Raw genomic sequence first — 22478 nt, 5'->3', positions numbered from 1 at the left:
TTTCGAAAGAGATCCTAATGAAACTTCTGGAAGTATTTCAAGATTTATTTACGGAGGAATTTTGAGGAAATTCCTTGAGGAATTCAGTAATGAAGCAATGGAGAAATATCCGATGTATTACATAGAAAAATTTACGAGGAACTCCAGGAAGAATTTTTGAAGGTATGTCTGTAAGAACTCGGAAGAAGTGTGATGACTGAAATCCCGATATTTTTGGGTTTTTCTTGGAATTCCTGTGGAAATCTAAAAATGTATATGTACAGTCGTCTCTCCACAGCTCGATATTGAAGGGACCATCGAGATACGGAGAGATCGAGGCATGGAAGAAAAATTGAAATGGACACTAGATCTCAAAAAAGGTCGATGCTTTGAAAATCAACAACAAAACAAATGTCATTTCTTGTTTTTGATGTGTTTGTTATTGTCCCAAGATGGTCTAGTAGCCTAGAAATTTAAATAATTCGACATAGGGAGATAAAATCCTAAAAAAATATGACTAGAACACATCGAGATAGAGAGATATCGAGATAGGGAGGTTATCGAGATGTAGAACGCAAAACATTATGTAGCCTGAAGAGACGGAGAAAACCTTCGTCATATGGAGAGATATCGAGATATAGAACATGTGGAGAGTCTACTGTATGTACTTGGGAACTCCATTTGATCCTTGGATTACTTTAATATATTCTTTTTTGTGCAAACATTATTACCACTGCGACCAGTATTTAGATATATTGTGACTTATCCTCTTAATTATATGACATAATACTGATAAATCACTATGGGATTGATCACCTTTACATTCACGGGAATTTTTCCCAGTCAGGAATAGCAATTCGAATGAAATGTATTACTTTAATGGGAGGAATAGTTCAAATTTCCCAGGGTTCAAGAATACCCTTGTCAAGAAAAATTTGAGCCTTTTGTGAAAAAGTGCAACACGTATTAAGTATCCAGAGCTTTCACTTTCAAGCTTGCAAAAGCGTCATATGTCGTCTGGAAGCTTTTCAATGATTTTAGGTGGTATTTACAAGGACAGTGACCTGTTATCAAACCAGTGTATAATCTTTAATAATTACTTAGAAAATGTATTCAATAATTTCTTCAGAAATTCTTAAGGATTTCTCGAAGAATTCTCAACAGGATTTCTAAATGAAATTTCCGAAGGATGCCTGAAGGATTTTCTGAAGCGTTTTTTGGAGGGATTCTCGAAAGAATGCTCTAAGTGAATTTCGGAGAAATTTCAAAAGGAATCTCCGAAGGTCTAAAGGAATTCCTGGAAGAGTAGCTAAAAAAATCCGGATGAATGAGCGGAGAAATTTCTATAAAAAGATTCGAAAGAATTCGTGGAGATCCGACCAATATCCTGTGGGCAGTTTTTAAGGAACTCCAAGAAATTTTTACGAGAGTTTCCGAAAGGATTTCTTGAGAAAGTATTGGCAGAATTCTTATAACATATTCGGAGAAATTCCTAAAAGAATTCCTCGTGTTCCTCGTTCCTCGAAAGATTCATCCGGGAATAACTTTAACATTTCCCTTAGAAATCCTCCCGAAATTTCATTCAGCATTGCCTATTTCATTCTTTAATAAATTCCAGAACAAAATCTATCAACAAAATTTCCGGAATAATTCCTACATGAATTTTGTATGGTTTTGAGCTTGAGCTTGAGCTTGATTGACTGCTCGTAGTTGCTACTCCATTATGACCAGATCAGCTGTTCTTGCACAGGGAACCAACAGATGTTTGCTTGGGACTAGCACACATCTTTAATGTACAAGTACTGGTGATCTCATTTGTTAGGTCACACTGGCGCCTGCCACGTCAGAATGCAAGTCAATGTAGGGAAGGGGGAGGAAATGATGATGCAATCACTCGCCCACTGCAAGCCGAATATACCTCTGCACCACTGAGTTCATGCGGAATTTGTTGGAATTTTTGGGTTAGGTTCGAGAGGCAGAGGTCCGTCTTGGTTAACGAGCTGCCAATGTGATAGATAGGAGAGGGCAACTGATGGAATTTCTAATTGTATGTAGGAAACGAGCTCTATAGTTCATTTCCAATTCTAGCAGATTACTGTTAGAATACTCAAGTTGAAAGTATAGGAATAGTAATGAAAACGGTATGGAAGTCCATTTCCAGTTCTAGCGATTGCTAGAACATGAGAAATATAGAGAAAGATACAAAGTAGGAGAATGAAACGGACCTGGGATTGAACCCACGACCTCCTGCGTATGAGGCAGAAGCAGTAGCCATATGACTACCAAGCCCGCTGAATAATTCCTACATGAATTTTGTATGGTTTTACTTAAAAAAGGAAGTTTCGAATGAATTTCTGAATGAATCAACGAAGAACTTCCTAGAGGATTTTCAGAAGGAGTCCCAGGAGGAAACTCAAAAGAAATTAATGGAGAAATTTTCTAAATTATTCCTGGAGGGAATTCCCGGAGTGGAAAGCAATTCTGAAGAATATTTAGAGAAAATTTTCGAAGAAATTCCTGGAGAAATTTCAGAATGAATTCTCGAAGAAATTTTCAGGAGTTCAGTGCGTGTTGGCTCTTGTTTCGGACGGCAGAACGATCGCGCGTTTTGCCGAAATTTTGTGTTCTGCATTACGCGGCCGGTAATAAAGTTAATTAGTTCAGTGCGTGTTGACTCTTGTTTCGGACGGCAGAACGATCGCGCGATTTGCCGAAATTTTGTGTTTTGCATTGTGCGGCCGGTAATAAAGTTAATTAGTTCAGTGCGTGTTGGCTCTTGGTTCAGCGTCAGAATTTTTGAGCAGAGGTAAGGTTTTGATGAACTGTAAATTTATTCAAATACGCACGCACCCACACAAAAGCACACACACACACATTCACTACACATATAAACCCACACACACACTCATTTACACACATACATATATACACACATAAACAAACTTATATACATCATACATAAATACGCACACGATTTTTATTATAAATTAGGTATCTATATTATTGGAAGCGTTTGGTACGGGAGGTCCACGCTTTCTTCCTTTCCCCTCGATTCCAAGCTATTAAGTGACTTTAGGTATTCCTGAAGGCGCTCAATATCTAGGAGTCATCTCTGCGGTACATACTGCGTAGTTGGCCTGACCATATGAAAAGAAAAATGACGGAATTCAGAAACCGTCATTTTCCAGGATGCTTTCAAGTATTGGCTACGCAAGTATGAGATTAGAAAGATTAGATTAGAATTCTCGAAGAAATTTTCAGAGGAAAACCAGAAAGGTTTTCGGATAGATTTAGCATAGGAATTCATACAGGAATTTGCAATGGAATTTTCAATAGAATTTCCAAAGAAATACCGATTGAATGTGAAAAAATTTCTTCTAGAATTCACCCGAAAATAATTTTAAAGTTATGAACCAAGAACAAAAGGGTGTCGACAACCGACCACCTTCTCCTACTTGTAACTTGGTTTTTGTACTCATATTGCAGCCGTATAAAGAAGAACCCTGCTGAGAATGGTTGTTTTGGGCGACGGATCTTTTGGCCGGTCCTGTTCGGTAAAACTCAGCCCGGATGGGCTTCAGCGTAATGGTATGTTTGACTTCATCACATATTTGTCCAAACAACTTTCGACCTAGTACCTAGTATTACGTAATTCTATGTATTTTATATATTATTTCGACAGACGAAAGACGACAGGAAGAATGCCTGGTCCAGAAGTAGCTAAGTCCAGCGTCAATGATTTCGCCGAAACTACCCTAAAGCAATTTTATACAAAAAAAACATCGGCAACCAAATTCATACTATACCGGAGAACGGCGAAATAAGCTTTCCTCTATCAGGTACGCAAATTATGGTATTGGAGACGAATGGAAATAGTTTGTATGTATAGATTACCGCTACCTCAGTCTTAAGAAATCTTTGAACGATTAGCGTTTTACTCTGCCCGACATTTCGACCATTGATTGTTGCCATTTTCAAGATAAAAAACGATATTTTATGTACAGTAACAATGTTGCAAAGTTTTAGTTACTTAATCTCATTTAACATATTGCAAAGTACGCAAATTAGTTTTGAGGAAAAACGATAGTTAATAGAGAGGATAAAACTTGCGTACTGGTCAAAATGCTGCTCATCACTCTCCACTACTTGTCAGCATCGAATACAGTCAGGTGCACGACTTCATCGAACGTACTGTGCCCGTGTCATATGATTTTAAGAAAGCCGACTTTTTAAGTATTACAGAGGTATTATCGAGTATCGATTGGGGAAATGTTCTCAATACGCATGATGTGTATGAAGCTGCTCTAACCTTCTCACATGTCGTCACATGTACGTCATCGATAGGCACGTTTCAAAGAGAGTTCTGAATAACATTTCGCGACCTCCCTGGCAGACAAGCGGATTACGAAAAGGTACCGTCGTCGGGGGTGACAATGGGTCAAATGGGGGTGAGAATGGGTCACTGGTTTCAACTACTTAGAATGCTTGTAGAAAAGATTGAAGAAGACCAAAATATAAGAGACCTTTTTGAACGATTTTGCTCTACGACCTCCAGACTGCCGGTGAGAGCGATGACCCATTCTCACCCCCCAGACCCATTGTCACCCCCGATGGCGGTATTTAAATAAAATTACTAATTATTGGGGCGATTAATCAACATGCGACTTTCGTTGGGTGAAAGCTGTTGAGTATTCCTTTTAGCTGTGTAGGTTTTCTTTTAACCTGCACTAAATGGGGAAGCGTCATTAACAGTATAATGAAAAAATAAATTTCCCCATACTAATTTACATGCAAACTTGAAACGGCTTGTGCTAAATCAGTTTTAATCCAAATGAGCTCAAATTTTCAGAGAACACTCAGAACATGGTAAAGAAACAGATGAGCACTGTGGAGCAAAATCGATTTTTTGAACCACCCTAGTATTGATATTACAATCAATGGAGGAGATCGGATAAATTCGTTGCCCTTCAACCGCTTCATTTCTTAACAACCTTTTACATCCGAAAAATTCGTATGCTTTTCATCAAAGTCCAGCTCTTCTTTGAAAGCGAACCATTTTATGAGCTTTGTCGCTTAAAATCATAAATATTATTTTTTTTCGCCTAGCTTTTCTTAGAAAACTTCACTATATTCAATTAAAAACAACTCACGATTGCGTGAGGATGCGTGAAATGTTTTTCGTGGAGCTTATTGAGGAAACTTAAATCTTTCCAACGCTTCATTGCTTGATCGGCTTTGGAACCTAATCAAAAGTTTAATTTTGTAAAACATATTATTGTAAAAAAGGTAAAAAAGCTAGCAATTAATATCATCATTATGGATCACCTAAAAACAATTTCAGAACGAATCATGCTTGGAAACGATTTTACATACCTATTGATACCTATATTGATTTTCATCTTAAAAATCAATAAAATCCCAGAAAAACAAAAGGCAAACAAATTGAAGGCTGCTGTTAGGGTAATTCACAAATGTTCCAACTCGTATAACTAGTGGGACAACCTCGTTACAGTCGCATGGAAATCTATCCCATACAAAAAAATACTCATCCTTTGGATAAAAATCCACCGTTAATACAGTTTTAAACACCACTTTTCCTGTACGGAAAAAAGCGGAATCTGCTGATGTGCAATATGCAACAAACAGACCCACCAACTGACGCGGATGTGCCCCCGAAGAGGTGAGCTATTTTTGAAATTTATTTTACATATTATTGCCAGTAGACCTATTTCACAACACTATTGACGGGGTGCCCCAGTCAGTTTACATTAAATTAAATAAACAATATAGGGAAGGCAACGACGTCATGGCGAGAGTTTGATTTTTTTTTTACAATCTTCTACTGACAACAACGGCGACCTATCCAGTAGTGGCGTGAGATGAGATCGGCTGAGACGGTGAAATATTTTCGTTATAAACCCATTTTTCAGTGATTTTGAACAAAAGCAAACACAAAACATGCCATGGTAACGGTGATGAATTGGCTACAGAAAATGTGCCACTAATAATGTTTGCAAATGAGGAAACGGGTTCAATTTGGAGAAAATTTGCGTGCGGTGCATCTCTTCTCTTGCTGTAAAGTGGTACGAGAATTGCCTCACGGTAATGATGATATCGCGCAAGATGGGGCCACATTAAGAACAATAGGTAAAATGAAATGAAAAGTGAAATAGGTTATAGTCAAAAGACATACAACGTTATGGACGAGGTATTTTAATTCCAAGACGCACGATCTCGAAATGAGTTAGTATTTGATATGGGTTACGAAGCAGAAGCAGTTAAGAACAACCGAACACGAACAATTTTCTACCTCCACCTAATTATTACCGCACTTAATTTTCTAGATGCATTTTACGGAGCTCTCCAATATTGCAGTCGATTGTCCGAAAATTCGGCATGGAGCTTGAACCCGATTGCTGGTCTAATAACATCCGCTATCTTCCGATCCAATTCTTTTCAATGAAACCAAATTTTTGGCTGTTTACAGATGTATCGAATCTCATTATTGCCCGTATCAATTGATTACCTGCGGCCAATCCAGGCCTGTTTATTAGGGTGAATCAAACAGATTGTGTTTTAGGAACATATTTAAGTCTATCTTATTCCATCCTAATGCAAAATTGTTATGAACGAATCGAATGAAGATGAGTGCCAAAAGTGTGTTTTGTACATGATGTGCATGTGATAGATGATGTGATAGACATTGATATTTTGACAAACTTTTACCAAAATTTCGATTAAGAAGTAATCTTGAAAGACAAGACGAGTTCTCCAGTTTTCCATTTTTGTCTATCAGACCAATTCTAATCCATGTAAACACATAATCGTTGCAACTCAATATACACTCGAGGTACCTATACCTATATCCGAAGCGTGCAAAAACTGGATGGTTTGTTTCTAGGAAATCGATTATTCAATGTGGGTGCTGACCGCCAGATGAGCATGGCAGCCCCAAAAGCGTTTCCTTTACTGCTTTTTGAGCACCAATCACACGAAATAATAGTGCAAGAGCGCCGTTCAACGATCTGACGTCTATCAGCGCGGGATAGACATGAGAGGTGAAACAAAATTACAATAACTTCATAGTGCGGAATCAATTATTAAGTGTGATTAATTTTGGTCGATTTTGGCTATTGAAGTGTATTTTCCGCATTTGATGTTAATTGCCTTAAAATCATTGCAATTCAACTTGCAATGTTTCTATCTTTCTGATTCGTTTTATCTCAATAGAAAAAGAAATTTTAAAAGATGCTGATAGAGAGCGAGGTCCTATGAATGACGTCAATTATTCTTCATTTACAATACATTTTTTCTATGGTCGAAAGTGTAGCTTTCAGACTAGTACTTAGTGCATTGCAACATGAACTGTACGTCGTACGTTTTAAGTATTTGCTTTGAATTTCTCTGTCACTCATACTTTATCATGTACTAACGGGTTTGGTGGGCGTACGGCTACCACTTCTGCCTCATACGCAGGAGGTAGTGAGTTCAATCCCAGAAGCATTCCATTCCTCCTACTTTGTATCTTTCACTCCTTATAGATTTTGTATGAATTGTTTTGTTGAAATTCGGTCAACAGAATTTCTAAAGCATTTCTTCGACAATCTTGGATATTTTTTTTGCAAATTAGAGAGATTCTGCAGAACTCCTCCAGGAACTTCTTCAAGAATACTAACGAGATTTACTTCAGGTCTATCATGAGGAATTTCTCCTAACGTATATCCTTGAATTCATTCAGAAACTAAATTTACGATTTCCTCCAGAGATTTATACAGGAATTCCTCGTGGAGATTCTCCACGGATTCATTCAATAATCCGTCCAGGAGGAAGTCCTGCGTTATCCCTAGTGCAAATACTTAGCAAAATGCTGCATTATGCCTTCCTTAGTCTAGAAATAAAGTGCGTGGATACAAACCAAGATCATGCTGAGTATGATCGGGTTCAATTTACGGCGCAGTGTTTTTGGACTTCCTCATGCATCTGAGCATCGTCGAGCTAGTCTTATGACGAAGGAATGTAACACTGGCAGGGATTGAATTCAAAAGAGAATGAAAAAATCTCTCACTTATCATCTCTGTATACATTTACGATATTTAGGGACACGGCAGGTATTTTCGTCTGTTCGTCATAGTCTCGAAAACCAATAAAGGAGACGCTTTTTTGTAAAACTCATACGTACCAAATCGTAAGCTCAGGAGAAACGTTCTGCTATAGTGGAGTTCTAGCAAATGTACGTTGCTTTCGTTGGTTTTAGCCCCTACGACGATGGACGGAAATACCTGCCGTGTCCCTAGCCTACCGTGAGAGACTTTTTCCTGTCATGATAAAGAGCTGATTCGGGAGGTTATACCTTATGATGAACTTCTTTTGAAAAGCTCCAAACGCTCACTTCTCTGTGAGATTGCCTATTCGATTCTGTTTTATCGTACTTGTATCCAATTTTGATAAATTTGTTATCATGGCTTGTTATGATTCGGAACAATTTTTGCCTTTCTTTTACCGTTGTTTGTTATCTATTGAGAGCGATTTCTGCAAACCCTGAAAATGGGTGAATAAGCTTAGAAACCTCGTAGTTCATAACTGGGGAACTCTACGGAATATCTCATCCCGAAACTCTGGGAAATGTTTTATTAATTTCTCAGAGCTCCTGAAAGAAGAAATCCACAAAACTCACAGATAAGGATTTCCTGGAGAATGAATTTCTTAAAAATCTGCGAGAAAAAGCTCCCTAGAACTCTTGAATAAAAATTTTATCTAAGTTCTTGACAATGAAACTCCCCAGAAGTTCAGTAGAAGAAACTCTTTAGAAGCATGTAGAAGAATTTATGGAGAAAAATTTCCTCATTTTACAAAAGGGAAAAACTCCCCGGAGTTATCGATACCTCTATCCAGAATACCTTTGTCCAGAATATTTGTGCTGGGCTAATCAATTGCTCAGAATTCCTGAAGAAGAAGAAGTTCCTCTATGCTTCTGGAGTTGGGATTCCCAAAACTCGTACAGGAGGTATTGGAGGAGTGTTTACTTTAAATTTCTTGAGAAAGCCTTCTCGCGAAATCCTGCAGAAGGAATTCCCGCTGGAGTTGCCACAAGTTTCTGCAGGAGAAATTCTCAAAGAATCCTGGAGGAGAAATAATCCAGAGAAATCCAAAGAAAAAGTTCCCAAGATTCCTGGAGAAATAATTTTCGAAAATATACCAGAATATTTATAATGGATCAATCGCCGCGAAAAAATGACAAAACAACACTTTGCAAGACTTACCAGACGTTTCGATCGATTTACTGGCCTTCGACCATCTTCTGCGGACAAATCTTCAGGTAACTTATTCTCTAACAGACAGTAATGGCTGTCTGTTAGAGAATAAGTGACCGGAAGAACTCCCGGGGAGAATTCCTGCACAATTCCTGGTGAGTATGAGTTTCCCAGAATCCATGGAGTAAAAATTTCTCAAAACTGGGTTGTTTCACAAACGGAAATATTTTGTTTTTTACTCAACAGATGGAGCACATTTTACTGGTTCCGTATTTCCAATTTATTAAAGCACCAGTTTAAAAACTTTTTTGAAAACAAAAACCTTGGATGAATGAACAGAATTCGAGGAAAGGAAGATAAGACTAGATAAGACAAATCCGTAGTTTCTTAAAATCCTTATGAGAACAACTTCCCACAATTCCTAGACGGGTAAATCCTCAAAACTTCAATTACTTGGAACACACTGAGTTGCTTTTTACGGTTAATTTTTGGTTAATTCAGACCTTTTGAATATAGATTCATGAAATCATGGAATTTGTCAGTTCATGACCAGGTACAGAACGACTTGGTGAGCTTAAACTACAATCGTGGATGGAGAGATGTGGCCTCGAACCGTGTATTGTAGTGTCAAATTGTTCTTTTAAAAGTAAGCTAAATAAATAAAATAAATAATGAAATCATGATTGTAATTCATGATTGTAGGAATCATTCTTTGTTTATTTATTGGCTATTGATTATTTTTCAAGCTCAACAACCAAATCGTATCGCATGATCATGAACTACGTCCATAGTGTATTTTCATAACATGGAAGTACGATGGATTTCCGAAATCATGAATCAGGAATCTCATTTCGGGGAACGGATTTTTATCCGTGTTTAGAAGGAATTTCCTAGAATCAAAAAAAATAAAGTCCCCAGAATTCTTGACGGAAGAGTGATTCTCCAGAATCCAATTGTTGCATAAGAAATTGCTGGTGGTAGAGTTCCCCAACCGATTTCATCGGTTTGAAAAAAAAAACCCAGATTAATCCACCTACAGTGAGATTTTGACCCTTCCTTAGTTATAAGGAATTTTTTTCCAGACTCCAGTATTTAAAACGAGATAAAACTACTCAGCTTCCCACGGCGATTTACCGTGATAGTGCAAAATAATTGCCTACCCAAAGGCGGATGTCATGGGTTGATTGACAACTCAACGAATGATAACGTTCTGTACTTCATGCTGCCTATCTATAAGGCGCTCGTCAGATTGAATAACTATTGTAAGATGGATAGTAACTATCGTAACGCTGGTTGCATATATTGTACTCGTAATTTCCAGAGACCTCGATATTAATTAATCCAGAACTTACTAAATCAGTCATTGATCTGAGCGAAACTCAATAGCGTTCAATAATAACATATATTTCGCCTTATGGATGCCTAATTGGGTAAAACTAAACTTGTTCAATACCTTAAAAATGAGCGAGAGTTTTATGGTAGTAAATTTCAGAATTTGCACACATACGCACACATACATGCATACAAGTGATCTATTAGTGTCTCAAAACATGCTCACATTTGCTATCTAGCCTCCACTGAAGAAATTTTTGAAATCGCTTTCAATTTTTACGTTTTTGCTTTTCTGAGAAGATTTTTTTGTACATGCTTCTATATGTTCCTCATTTAAAATCATTTGTTTCGAAACAAATAAGAAAAATAGGCAAAGTTCCATGTCATATCATTTGTTATAATTATATTTTCAATGTCAAAGTGAATTTGCTTAAAATACCATACATTTTATTTAATAATTCACGAGATTTCTTGATAGATTAATACGTAACACACCTGCGTAACGCATACAAAGTGAAATTATAGACACTTCCGAAGGAAGGGTCAAAAAAATATTGACAATTTTGCAAATCTGACCAATTTTCAATTGATAATAATGGGACAGGATTCCCTGTCGAATGCAACTTGTTGCAAGAAAATCAGTCAACGATTTGTTCCAAAAAGTGTGGATATAATAACTAGACATACCCAAAGAACAAAAATATGAATTAAACTCATTTATGACTTAATAATTATAAAAAACTGCATAAAAACGTCATTTGAAATAAGTTAGGAGACAAGTAAAACGATATCGAATGATTTGTCAATAAAATAGGGGCGCCCATAATCGAACCAATAAAGGTGCCCACAGCCGAATTTCGCAGCCTTTTTGAAAAATGAAGAAAAAAAATGACGCTAAAATTTTAACGGCAATCGTCATTGAGCCTCAAAATAATTTAAATTTACTGTATAAATATGCATTTGAACTTACTTTTTAAGTTAAATCACTTCAATTAATGACAATTTGAAAAAGGTCAAAATAAACTTCGTGTTGTATATTTGTAAAAAAAAAAATTGTTCCTAGTTCAAAGTAGAGATCCCCATCCGGTTTGATATTGAGCACAAAGCATCATATTACAATAGCAAACAAATAACGGTTGTCAGAATGACAGCATCTGTTATCTGTCAAAAGATAAGCAGGGGTGACCATAACCGAACAGTGCCCTCAACCGAACCTCCTCCCCTAGTATTACTAGTAATTTAGTAGTTTGTAAATAATTCATTCCGGAGCCAATTTCAAAATATGTTATATGGTGGACTTCTAGTGCAAATGTTTATCTACAGCTTTGCCTAACAGTTCGTTGATAGAATTTCACTAATAACGGAGCTATAGCGCTAGTAGCAGTAACTTAGACTAAATGATTGCATATTTTGATATCATTTAGTATAAGTATAGCAACTAGCACCGTAACTCCTTTAATAGTGGAATTTGAACATCGACCTGGGGTGGCATTGCGCATCTCGAATCGAATCACTCGATTCGTACGTTTTTGCATTCGTTTCGAAAAAAATGCGGCATTATGTATTTCGTTCGACATCATTCAGTCGAAGTACAAGATTTCGAATGGTGCTGTACTAGCTCAATCGAGTATGTTCTGTCAAACGAAATGTAAACAGAGGGAATAAGAGATAGCTGTCTCCGTGTTTAGTATGCCGCCCACTGGAGAGACAACCTTCAGCGCATGGCGAATGTGAGTAAACAGAGAGAATAAGAGTAATTTCATCTGCGTGAAGCATGTTGCCTGTTGGAAAAGCATCCTTCAGGGCATGAATTGGCAGTTAATTTATAAGCAAGCAAATTGTGCTCAATGACTTTAAAAAGCAATGTTATTTATTGAACGGTTGCAACCAATTAAAATATTATGCCGATACGATATGTTTTGTAAATTGAGATATTGTTACGACACAAATTATAAGTTTATGGCATAGATCCAATTTTGAAATAATTTAAAGCTAAAGAAGGATTCGATAATAAATTACTTTGATGTTATCATGCGTTTAAGTTAAATGCACTTGGGTCATCTCTAGCGCGTTTTTTTTAATTAACTCAACTATTTTTATTTAGATTTTGGAATAAACACGTTTTTACGCAGATTTTCCCAATAGATTTTCCAATCGTCGAGTCGAATTGAGTCGTTTTTCAGTGTGCTATCGAGTTTCCATAATGCCAAAACATCTCGTTATTCTTGTACCTCCACGAGCATACTCGAACGATCAGTCGTTTTCGAGATCGAATCGAAAGCCGTAATGCCAAACATGTTCGACTTGATAGAATTACGTTCGAATCGAGATGCGCAATGCCACCCCTGCTTAGGACAGTTGTAGAAAAACCTTCGAACTAAATGTCCACCGTACAATACAATTGTAGTTTGTCAATGATCGAACGCTGATTTCTAAATAATCGATAACATCCTTGATTCCCACCACAGATAAGAGATATTTAAGCTAGAACAACTTTTATTGAAAATCTCGTGAACATTTTTGAACTGATGAACGTTGACTCACTACCGCCATCTATTCAACTGATTGCGGAAGTACGTACAGGCGAAACTGATTAGCAACCGTCGAAAGCAGGCAATACGTTTGGTATAGAAAAATAACTCATTTTTCGAGCACGTTCTAAGATCGGAGTAGGCAAAGCCGCGTAGTCAGAAATATTCCATAAAGGAGAGGCGGAGCAGCTTCAATGTTTTCATAGAAACGAGCGTTTTTCAATTGCGTTTATTTATCTTATAAATCTTTCGATTAATATTTTTCATAACTCATGTTCAATTTGAATTCCGTGGATATAATTAAAACCTTGAAATCCAAAAATCGCTAGCTCAGATGATGGAATTTTAAAACCCTTCGTAGGACTAGTTACATATACATTGGAGTAAGCGAGTCAATTGGTGTGTGAGTTAGGAAATGACGAGTGTTCTGCTTTATTCAAAGTATCAAGTCACCCAGTTAGTTTCCAGCGTAACCCACTTCTATCTACCACAAGCTTTTCATACGCAACCGAAAATAGAATTTGAGCTTATTTTGTCTGTAGTTGTTGTTTTAAGGGAAAGTTATCAGGTAATCCCATTTTCTACTCTTTTACTATTATTCGATGATGATAAAATAATAATTTAAATAGGATGTAGTTTGTCGAAAATGCTTTCTTCATACGTTCTACAACATTCTTGGTTTTCTAAAAGGTGACACTTATAGTTTGTTTAGATTACAAGGTGTTACACGACAACTTTGACATCAAGAGCCTCCTTATTATAGCTTTATCCTGATAAAGCTTATAGTCGGATTAGGGTCTCAAAACAGTTTTAGCTACATTCTCAATTAAATAATATGGGTAATTTAAATAGTTCACTATTTTTGGTTTTTATTCTTTCAAAAAGGGACGCATTCAGGATTCTGATTGATAATTTGTTTACAATTTAACTTCAAATAAAATTATTTTCAATTCTTGATATGACACCCGAAAACCTTTAATTGCTTTATATTTGTTCTATTTGACCTCTCTAAAGAATTTTTCTAAACACAATTTAAAATGAGCGAGAAAGGCATCATCACTGCTAAGTGGATTAATATGGGTGTTTTTAGTCTTTGTAGGCGTAAAAAATGAATGTATTTTATGGTACACTTATACGCACAAATTTATCTACAATCGTGCCTGTGGATTTTTTCACCTAGAAAGAGTTTTTAGCGTTTGAATCTCTGACAAATCTGACGAAGTATTGGCTTCAATTTTGAACACGACATAACAATACACAAGTTGGAAGTAATGTTCAAACATGGAACACCTGGTCAAAGAAATTTATGCTTGTAGAAAATGGAACATAAAAAAAATGAATAAAATCACGAATTGCTACGAGCACTTTGGCCCTCTAACTGCCAATAACTTGTAAACATAATTATCTATTGCTTGACATGACATGACAACTTGCTATTGGTATAGTATCGAACCTGGTAGACCAATTGATGGGAACTCCATAATGATTTGGAGGACTTCGATCATCGTTTTTGAACATATCTCAATAAAAAAAAATCATACGCATGCCCATGATGGCCATGACCAGGATATGATGGTGGCTATCGCTATCGATCGAGCCTAGTTGATCTGATAGACCTTATATCCTAAAATCCAGAATGATTTGGAGACCTAAGAACATCGCATGGCCTCTAAGGACCAGTATAAACATGATGAATTGTTATCGATTTTGTACGAAATCTAGTTGACCTAGTGAATAAATTGAACTGAACTCCAAAATGATTTGGAGGGCTAAGAATATACAGTTTGGGCTTTCTAACTTTCATCTACTCAATGAATTGGTTAAATTTGTATTGCCGTCTTTTTCCCACGGAAATTTTACTCAATTTACATCAATAGTGGGACTTCTCAAGAATTTTAGTAATTTCGTTTTTAACGAAAATTACGTAAAAAAGAGACGGCAATATAATTTTACTCAGTCACTGAGCAGATGAAAATTAGCGTGTACGTATCTAAATCAAAAATCATACGCTTGGCCTCTAAGAGCCGATATAGACATGATGAGTTGCTATCGATTTTGTACCAAGCCTAGTTGACCTGGTAGACCCATTGGTCTGAGCTCCAGAATGATTTGAAGGACTTGGAATATCTGCAAAAATATTGACAGTACCATCAACTGTGCAGTAGTTTTAGCACATTAATGGGGAAAAAAGTAATAAGATTAAACGATTGTACAATTTTCGTCCATACAAAAGTGGCCTGCTATTCATCATTTCACCGTTGATTAAATGATGTAGGCGTGGTCGATCATCAATCTGACGTTAATTTCGCAAAACTTATGAGCTAACAAATATTTTGGGTATAAACATGTACATTTGGCTGAGAATTTTCTGAGATATTTTTTTTATTTCGATTTCTAGATATTGTAAAATCAAATCCGGGTCAATATGACCCGAACACCTTGAGTGTGATTTTTTTGAGCCCCTCAGGAACGTCCAACAATGTTGGTCAACGTTTAGGAACATAGATTTTCACGAAACAGGAAAATCCCATACTATTTGATTTGTTTCATCCAAACACTGTTGGGCATTTTAAAATTGTGATTCGGGTCATATTGGGCCATGCTGTTTATATCAAAACTACTCCGGTCGTATATCAGTATTGACATGCCCAAAAAAAACTGACCAGTCGGTTGCCGGAATGGCCCTTTTTTGAAGCTTTGAAATATTGTATCTCATATACTACATCGATAAATTTTATGCCATTTAAAGAGTCATCGAACTCGCACGCATATTTAACCCGCATATTCATACGCCACTGATTGATTGCATAATTTTGTATACCGTTCAACGCGAACTGTATTCGCATCGCAGCTCCTCATGGTGCTCTTGTTTCAACGAGCTCAATCAGATTTTGAGTTGTGAAGCTGGTTTGTTCTAAGCGGAATGATGTTTGCCAGATGTTCTTAATCCGGTTAAAGAGAAAAAAAATTATGCATCGAAATTGAAACGTGCATAAGTAGGAAAATACACAAGCGGATGTTATTATGCCACAAATGAGATTTCCACGAGAAACGCCCAATAGATAGAAGGGATGTTCTTCTAGACTGTGTAGGGGCTCCGTTTAGTGCATTCAGTTCAACTGGTGTCAAGCTGATGAGTCCTCAGGATTAGACGTCTGTTCTAGATAGCTGCTATCATTTATGGGTGTTCCCAGTTCCTGTATTCGTCACGTTTCAGATTGTCAACAAAACAACTCGAGACCTCATTAAAAATAACTTCAAGCAGGCCTACATATACTGTTGTAATGCTTTCTGTATCAGTTTTGCACATCACCGTATGCGAAAACGTATTATCTAATAAAAGTTAATACGTAAAAAAATCAAATTGTAGCGTCAGGTGACATTCGCTGAATGCGACTATTTCTAAACAGACAAACAGACGGACTACTTGTGACTTTGTGATTGTAAATTGCAAAGTAACAGTGAAAATTGAAATATTCCAAATTTAATACAATTTAATTATTTACTAAGATTCGAAGCAACCGTTCCATTCCTGCTCGATAAAAACAACTTCACTCTTTGATTGCTTGTCTGTGGTTTATTTTAATTTATTCAAACAAACGATAACGATTCTGTTGTCGCTGTGTTATCTGCATACCTAGCGAAAACATATTCCGATACAGCTTGTACGTCGACGGACGATTTCATTTCGCAAAAGTCCAAAACTGGATTCGCATCTGCAGAGGACCAAGCTTCTCAGCGTGTTTCAAGGTCAACGTTGTTGGCAAGATTTCCCATCACTAGATAGTTGGAGACATCGCTTTGGCTTGGACATATACCTTCCTAGCATGCCGTTATAATGGTCTAGATTTGTGGATGACCGTTTTGCAACAAGCTGAAATGATTTTTTTATCATCATGTCGTTACCGCTGTCTTCTACAGGCTTCAGTCGTGCGACAACGAACGACGATGTTGATGCGGTTTTTATCACCAATGAAATGGTAATATTTGAGGGCTTTTTGCTTTGTCTATAATTTTCAATGTGCAGATTTTAGAGATAAAATGAGTCATTTTCTTTTCCATTTGACATCATCAAACGTTCGTTCAGGAATTATCAGAGTTAACAAGTGGTAGGATTTTTTCTTTATATCTTAAATTAGTTATTTTTTTAAGCATATAGTTATACACACTTATTATACATAGTAATAGCTTGTATCTAACCCTCTAGTACACTTTCATCAATTCCTGGATTCCCTTTGTTGTAAATTCCTTACCTTTAAAAAAAAATACTGGAAAGGCGATTCCTGAAGTGGATTACGACGTTTGACAGTATGGGAATGTAGCCGGTTGTGGGCCACCATGAATTATTTTTGAAACAGGACAGATGCGACAAATCAGAGCAATGTCTAACTTGTAGTTTGACAGCATTCATAATCAGAGCCAATATCGGAGCGTATTCACACAATCACACATATGGTTTCTAGGCGCAAAAAAACACAAAAAAATCGTAAAAATTTGTTTGTGTTTCAAATTTGTATTTAATTTTTTTTTATTCGAAGCAAAACATTAGAAAGATATAACAAGTGTTATGCTTTATTATTTAGTACATTAAGTGTACTCTGCGGTGTGATGTCGAATTCCAGTCTAATATTTGCGTCGTGTAAATTTGCTGAACAAAAGAAAAATGTCTATCATTCCTGGTAGTGGGTCACTAAATGTACCTAAATGTAGGCCGCTGCAAATTCCACCCATTGCAATGGTTGCGATCGTCCCGTGCATTTGAAGTGCGCTGGGATGACATCCAGCTATTTCACATGCAAGAATAATATTCTTTTATTTTGCAGTTGAAATGTATTATTTTGTGTTTTTTCGCCATTGAAGGCTTCTGAAATAATTAAACGATTTCCGCTTTCCATTGGTGTTGATATTGCTCCATAATGTTGACTTAAAAAAAGTTATGAACGAAACAGGCAATCGCCCCATAACCGGAGACACTACCTTATTATTTGTATTAAATGGAACCAAATATGGTTTGTGGAAATTTTTGAAGGCAAGACATGTATATATGATGGTCGCATACAAATAAAACACAAATTTTGAAAATAATCATTACTTTGGCGAGACGAAGTTCGACGGGACTGCTAGTATTGTATAAATGTCTATGTGCCTGAAAAATATTTAATTATCTTTCGCACAGGTGGTGTCAAATTAACAACTTTTTTCAATTTGACAAGAATAATGCCTACAAGTGTTTTGCCTGTTTGTGATGACAATTGTTTTGTGGTATCTGACAAATATTGACACAAAATAGTACACTTGTTATATCAGGACGAACACCTTCTGTTACACTTTTTTGTTGAAAAAACAATCCATATTCCGGATGAACTTTTGTCAAACCTGATTCCATCGTATCTTTCCGTCGGTGTAAATGATAACCGTCCTTTCCTCGCAAATTAATTAAACAAGTCATCGGACGACAGTGGCTAATTTTCTTCTTGTCATTCTCCTTTGACAAAGCTACTGGATCGCTCGTTCGTTTGTTCACGGTTTTACTAGAAAAACGTAATAATTGACAGCTTCATATACGTGTACGAATATCACATAAGACGTCAGTCAGTAGTAGCAGCAGCAGCAGTCGTAAATTACCAACTAAACAACGTCTTCAATGATAATGGTGCGTTGTTTTTTGTCACTTTTTGCTCTGTTTATCTCTTCTTGCTCTGCGGTATCACAATTATTCACTATTCATCATAAATCACACAATAAGCACAATGACCAGAGCAGCTCAGTAACGATGGCCTCCACCATTTCTTCACGTCACTACACCACTATCCTAGTCGATGTATACCTGCTGATGATAAGAGAGAAACACAATGATCTCCATTTGAACAACGGAATCGTTTCTTCAAAGATTGTAACCCTTTTTATCTCATCATGAACCGCTCATATTTTCGCACTCTAGTAGCTAATTATCACACTATCATTTCGATATCATTATTCCACCCGCTCATGGTGGCATGGGTGTCCTTTCACCTTCATACACAAACCACACGTGCGCGTGACGAATTCGTTATCAGGAAAACTAAATTCGCGCGCACCGATCGCGCCTTCAGTCGTTGCCGCTATACGTAGTCGTCGAAATGTTCCGAAAATCGATCTCACTCACTGGTATACAGATGACGGGGAGCGTGCGCGCGTGTTCTCTCCAGTGCGGATTGCTTGGAACTGTGAAAACACCGCCGAGTACCCGAATGCGATAGCCGGCAGGCGAAAATCGGCCCGTCTAGGTGAGGTAAAGAACGTTTCTTTTTTGATTTTTTTTGTTGTTGGCTGTTTTTCGTTTGTGAAACATAGTGGCGGACTATCAAACATAAGTCGGACGAATCTGAAGTATTGTTTTTAAAATATGTAGTCTAGAGTTATGAAAATTTCAACATCCACAACCAAAGCGACAAACAATATTCATGGAGAATTCCTTAACTGAAACACTATGGTACTGTAATAAAGAATATACAAGTACATGAATTATCAGCATCCAGGATATCATATTAGTTGCGGATCTGGAGAAGATTTACGATGCATGATTATTTCTGGATGACCTCAAAAACTTTGGATAAAACCAAAGGTCAGTTTTCGGCAGAAAAAAAATGCTTCCAAATTAATGATTCAAAAATGGTTGTGCTAGAGCTTTCTGGAAACATGGACAAAAAACTACTTCCCAAAAATACCGTACTAAAATATTCATTCTCAGCTTATACAATGTAGGATTGGTGTTACAAAGTATTCTTGGAAAATTTATTAGAACATATGTTCTACAGTCTTTTGATTTATTTTATTATTTAATGAAATTCTTTCAATGTTTATCGAAAAATTCTTTCTTTGTGTTGCTGGAAAAGTTAACTTAGAACAGCTACAGCTAGAGTTTTTTTATGAATTATTAAAAAAATGGTCCTCATGATTTTTCAAATGAAATAATTAATATTGAGCGTCGTATGTTACAAGAAATCAATGTTTTTCTTCAGTCGATAACAAAACACTGAAGAAGTTTTCAAGTAGAAAACGAAAGTAAATGGAAGTAAATGGACCCGACTAGTTAGTCATAACAAAATTTTATCACAATTATATCAATATGTGTTACAAATAACAAAACCTGTAATAATTTTGTTATAAATTCTCTGCCAAAGATGGAGGAAGTAAAATTTCATGATCATCATAACATGATTATAACATAATGTGTATTGTTATAATTCCACCGAAAAAAATTGCCTACATTTTTGGTAGATAGGAATTGGAAAAAGTGAGGTACCACCTGCAGTATAACTTGCACCTACATCCAAAGTTGAACCAGCTGGACAAACTTAATTGCCTACATTATGGATAATCATAATCTTTTCCGGAACATAATTTGCTATTGTACAAGCTATTTTCACCACTTTTTATGTAACACAACGAGTTACATTTTTGTTCAATTAATAACATATTTAGTAATAATTTTGTTATAACTAGAAGAGATTTTGTTACAATTTTTGTTATTTTTACTACTAATGGTACATGTTTTATAACAACCGCTGTTATAAAAAACTGCTGTAACAGAATAACAAGGTCTGATATAAATCTGTTACTATCTACTGATCGGGGAAGTTTGAAAGATTAAAAAAAAACTACTCCCATCTATAAAAAAGTTCCGTTTTCTTTTTCCAAAGACCACTTCCCTTGCCACTTCCGATATTTCGTTTAGTATATTTCTTCCACAAACTCGTCTAAAAGTTATTTCAGAACATACAGGTAATCCTTTAAAAATCCCGACTAGTTAGTCATAACAAAATTTTATCACAATTATATCAATATGTGTTACAAATAACAAAACCTGTAATAATTTTGTTATAAATTCTCTGCCAAAGATGGAGGAAAAAAAAATCATGATCGTCATAACATGATTATAACATAATGTGTTATGTTTAATTCTACCGAAAAAAAATTGCCTACATTTTTGGTAGATAGGAATTGGAAAAAAAAAGTGAGGTACCACCTGCAGTATAACTTGAATCTACATCCAAAGTTGAACCAGCTGGACAAACTTAATTGCCTACATTATGGATAATCATAATCTTTTCAGGAACATAATTTGCTATTGTACAAGCTATTTTCACCACTTTTTATGTAACACAACGAGTTACATTTTTGTTCAATTAATAACATATTTAGTAATAATTTTGTTAAAACTAGAAAAGATTTTGTTACAATTTTTGTTATTTTAACTACTAATGGTACATGTTTTATAACAACCGCTGTTATAAAAAACTGCTGTAACAGAATAACAAGGTCTGATATAAATCTGTTACTATCTACTGATCGGGATACTTCCAACTGTTACAAATTTTCAGTCGGCTGTCCTCCTCCTCGGCCATTGCGTTCCAGAGTTATTGACAAAATTTTTTTTTGCCAAAAGTCTACTCTTAGAAAAAAAAAAATCAAAAATCGATTTTTCAGAAGTTGCTGCAGTGTATTCGAATGTTCGCAAATATAGATATGAATGGATAGAAATAGTAGAATCTATCCCCTAAGTGCAATTTTGACCTCTCTTTATGTGTTTTTCTCATTTTTATAATGCGTGAGAAAGGCACCAACAACGCTAGGTGGATTAATCTGGATTTTTAAAATGTATTTATGTATTAGTGAAAGAATATACATAGCTGCGAGCTTTAAAGGGGGCAACACAACAAGTCCGCATCATATGCAAAAAGTTCTTTCTTTAACGCCATTCCGAGACGGATAGATCATATATGCCAAGCGGTTTAGATTGGCTGTGAAAATCGCAGAAAAAAGCTTGGCCCCACTTTCTTCAGCAAAGTTGTTTATCAGGATCAGGGAATCATTTTTTCTATGATGCGCTGCGCATGCGAAACAAGCAACAAAAGAGAACCATTGACAAAGCTTTGATTTCGTCGGAGTTAATATTCACAAAGATCCGAAAAATTTTGTCAGTAACAAAAAGAAGACATTTTTGTTGCTAACTTTTCATCCCCCTATGTTTAAATCGAGCTCGGTGGTCTAGTGGCTACCGCTTCTGCACTATAAGCAGGAGGTCGTGGGTTCGATTCCAGGCTCGTGCCTTTCCTACTTTGTCTATCCTATTGTCTGTCCTACTTTTCTATCTTAGTTCTTTCTGTGTTTCACGTTCTACCAAAATGATTCCTACTGTTATAACCTTCCACACAATCCCAAAACCTCCCGTGGCACCTATGAGAGGTCGTAGAGTTCTCTGCATCTTTCTTAAGTAGGTGTCCAACAAACCATCCATCCCCTTCCTCAGCATTCACAAGGACGTGGCCAGGACAGATCTCGACTATTGGAGAGTGCAATGCTTCCATCTAAGAGATAGTGATTAGTCCCAAATCAATATCTG

General features: G+C 36.4%; 1 protein-coding gene across 6 annotated transcripts in view; it reads right to left on the bottom strand.

Moving 5' to 3' along the window:
• LOC134204731 (uncharacterized) overlaps nucleotides 1-19326 on the bottom strand; it is a 106370-nt gene extending 87044 nt beyond the window's left edge. The window contains exons 1-2 of one of the 6 annotated variants that reach the window (XM_062679526.1): nucleotides 19106-19221; nucleotides 18719-18923 (exon numbers count right to left, since the gene is read on the bottom strand). The gene's annotated coding sequence lies outside the window, so the exon portion shown is untranslated. The other 5 variants (XM_062679530.1, XM_062679528.1, XM_062679525.1 and 2 more) reach the window with 5 other exon arrangements.
• Between the last annotated feature and the right edge of the window lie 3152 nt (nucleotides 19327-22478).

The sequence above is a fragment of the Armigeres subalbatus genome, unplaced genomic scaffold (genome assembly GCF_024139115.2).
Source record: "Armigeres subalbatus isolate Guangzhou_Male unplaced genomic scaffold, GZ_Asu_2 Contig857, whole genome shotgun sequence".
Classification (NCBI taxonomy): Eukaryota; Metazoa; Arthropoda; class Insecta; order Diptera; family Culicidae; genus Armigeres; species Armigeres subalbatus.
This window is presented reverse-complemented; position numbering and strand designations above follow the sequence as displayed.